The sequence below is a fragment of the Limulus polyphemus genome, unplaced genomic scaffold (genome assembly GCF_000517525.1).
Source record: "Limulus polyphemus unplaced genomic scaffold, Limulus_polyphemus-2.1.2 Scaffold311, whole genome shotgun sequence".
NCBI classification, from domain to species: Eukaryota; Metazoa; Arthropoda; class Merostomata; order Xiphosura; family Limulidae; genus Limulus; species Limulus polyphemus.
Genome location: NW_013665921.1, coordinates 326,697 through 330,657, shown reverse-complemented (window position 1 = coordinate 330,657; position 3,961 = coordinate 326,697).

Below are 3,961 nucleotides of genomic sequence, written 5' to 3'. Positions count from 1 at the left end.
TCACTTTATTCATTAGTTGTTAGTTTCGAATGTGTTTGTACTTTCTATTCATAACTATGAATGCATCTCAACTAAACATATTTTGTATATGTTTATTAACTATACGTATCATAAGTTCACAATACTGAAGTAGGCTGGTATACAGTGAAACAACGTCAGCTGACGTATTTCTTTGTAAATTTTTATTTTCGCTATTCACTCTGTGAGATATCATATTTTTTAATGGTAATAAAGATCGTCAACCAAAATTCCTTACACAACGATCATGTCACGTTGGTCATAGTAGAAAAAGCTTTAAATACCATATTTTTTAATGGTAATAAAGATCATCAACCAAAATTCCTTACACAACGATCATGTCACGTTGGTCATAGTAGAAAAAGCTTTAAATACCATATTTTTTAATGGTAATAAAGATCATCAACCAAAATTCCTTACACAACGATCATATCACGTTGGTCATAGTAGAAAAGGCTTTAAAATATATACAACTGTAATTAAAAAAAAATTGTTACTATGGGATGTGTACAGATTTGTTCAGTTTTCTTCTCAGTCTCTCTTTATGTGTAAAGGAGAAAACTGGTTAGACGTTGGAGCGAAAAACCGTTCAGTATAATGTGAAGTACAGTGTAAGTACAGATAGTGAAACAGTTTCTATTCAAGTACATTTATATAAATACGTTTCGCTTACAATAGCATAAAATTGACAGTATACCTATTACTGTTTTCTTTTTCTTGGTGTCATAATAAATATGTGTTCAAAGAAAAGACTGATTATCTTTTAATGTTCATACGATTAAACGGGAAACCCAAAACAATACGAGATATCTAGAAACTTCACAACATATACCTGTACTTCTACGTATAAAATGTTACAACAGTTTGTTTGTAATTAAGCACAATGGGCTATCTATGCTCTAACCACCACGGGTATCGAAACCCGGTTTCTAGCATTGTAAGTCCATAGACATACCGCTGTGCCACTGGGGGACTGTTACAACAGAACAAGATAAGTTACTAGTTTTGGCACATTGTAAGTCCACCGACATACCGCTGTGCCTCTGGGGGACTGTTACGACAGAACAAGATAAGTTATTAGTTTTGGCACATTGTAAGTCCACAGACATACCGCTGTGCCACTGGGGGACTGTTACGACAGAACAAGATAAGTTATTAGTTTTGGCACATTGTAAGTCCACAGACATACCGCTGTGCCACTGGGGGACTGTTACAACAGAACAAGAAAAGTTAGCAGTTTTAACACCAGGTGCCAGCACCTGACATGGATATATCATGCTAGCCCAATAACTTCTGTTTACGCAGTGCTGGGAACGTTTCGTGAATAAATAAAGAATGTAGTATATATATTCATGCAAATATTTATTAACGCTCGCGAAATTTGCGCGCGCACACACGTATTTGGACGTGTATGTTAACGAGCAGATTACCCGTTTGTTACACACTTAAAAAGGAAAAGTTTTTTTCACACACACGGTTTAATAAAAGAAACATAATCCGACATGTGTGATGATCCATAAAAAAAACTATATCAAAGCGCATTCCCCAAGATCCGGGCTAAATGTAGATGAATTCTTAACTGAAGGGTGACGTATCAACACACATACTCATCTATAGCTTTACGAAAAAAAATCAATAAGTGTACGTAAAATACATCGGGGATTTCTAGTATGCTAGAGTGGGAAAACACCAACACCTTCCTGCTACTACAACGCAACAAAACTAAGATAAACCACGCGAGAACAGAAATCGGACAGCTAAAATATTTATCTTGAGTCAATTAATCTATAACACGGTTCATTAGTACAACACCTAGTTAAACACGCTACACTAGCGACACCTATACTTCAGAGGGGGAGGAGGAGTATTCGAAGAAGCTCCCTAACATGAAAAAGGCATTTAACTTTTGTTAAGCCTTTTTCTTAAACGCAACTTGAGCTTAGGTACCCGAGGCCAGAGCATCAAGTTTGGACGAAAGCAGCTTTACTATAGAAAGATGCACAAAATATACTATAATCATTAGCTGATTAAAAAAACAAACAAACAAAAAACACGTAATTTAAGCTGTATAGTTTTTAAAGTCAAATATATATTATATATTTGTTTATAAAGAAATAATTATATCTAAGAAGAAGATTTACATCATTTAAGGTTTTAAGTAATCCAGTTCTTTGATGATTAAACCGTTGTAACTGTATAAAAAATCTAATAGTAAAAATACGTTGATTTTCTTTAGTTTAACACTGATATTTATTCTCAGATTAAGTAATTTGTTTGAATCTACTGTGAAAGAAGTTCCTGTCACACACCAGTTGGATATTGGTTTTCAGTTAAAAGTTGGTCAATACATTTACTAGCCATTTCAACAAATCTGAAATGTAGGCAAATATATTTTCGGTTGTTAGTTCTGCCCCAGTACTTGCTATAAAAACAACCGGAGTGCCCTATTAAAGATGTTGACTGATCTCTTGTGAGATCTTAATTTAAAACAATTACACATGACGAATTGGCTTTCAGAGAAATTTCACAGATGCAATTAATAACAATAATTGGATTAACAACAATCACTACGCTACTTAAACTCGAAAAAAATCACAGTCGTATAGTTAGCAAAACAACGTCTATATCGTAAAGTTCATAGAGATGTGTTCGGATGCAGGGCATAATGTGACCCTGATTGACCAGCCAATCAGAGACATCGTTAGATTGGGCTGCCAATTGTTCGTACAGCGAAACAAAACAACAACAGGCTCAAGTTTAAAATATACATCATATTAAACATATAACGTTCAAGAACAAAAATCCTCAAACATTGATCGAGTTAAAAAAGAAATTTATCTTTATCTTTTCCACGGACGACGAGATACGTATCTTCATTTATTTATTCTTCCTATTACTACAGAAAATAAAGAGTTTACCAAAATGATATAGCTTAAAGTTATACTGACCCCGATTTTCAACATGAATCATATATATATGATGAATCGAGCAAATTTATCTTTATCTTTTCCACGGACGACGAGATACGTATCTTCATTTATTTATTCTTCCTATTACTACAGAAAATAAAGAGTTTACCAAAATGATATAGCTTAAAGTTATACTGACCCCGATTTTCAACATGAATCATATATATATGATGAATCGAGCAAATGTCCTATAGTAACGGAAAAGAGAACTCTGACTTATGTAGAATAATTACGATCGATTCTCTGAGAAGACCGAGTCTTCATTGAAGCTGTTCAGTACTCTAATATTATTTGTGAGGATTCACATTCTTTCTCATGACTTTAAATGGTGTTAAATATTGGAATGCTCTAAGATATTAGTAGTTCGAACTCTTCACCGCAATGGTACGAACCATTGATCCGACATGGACGCAAAATAAGAAAACTTCTATACAGAAAAGGCACGTTTGGGTGCAGGAATGTTATCCTTAAAACTCAAAATAAAAAACTTAGTTTACTGATAGTTTTGTAACATTGAAGCTACAGTCTCTAGAGGGTGTATTGTTTGTTTGTTTAGAGGTTTTGATTAAATTGCCCACCAACCAAAAAAAAGGGCATGTACCAAAATCAAGCTACTGTAAAAAGATAAAACTCTTGAAAATTACATTTAGATACAGCCCAGATGAAGTAGGCTTAAAGAAACAATCTAGAAAATTACGCATAGTGGTTGTTGAAAAGATAAAAAGAAGTATGTTATAGGTCAAACCACTAATTGAACTGGTTGTGATATCTAAAGAAGGGCATTGCCCGAAATGTTGTATCCACAATTATATATATATATATATATTAACTCCTTAGTGGCTTGACCTATAACATACTTCTTTTTAAAGAAACAATAACCAGCTAAACTGTAGTGATATAAACAGTATTCTTCATATACAACGAAAGCTAGGTAATGAGGATTATTCAAATTTAATAAAAGCTAGGTAATGAGG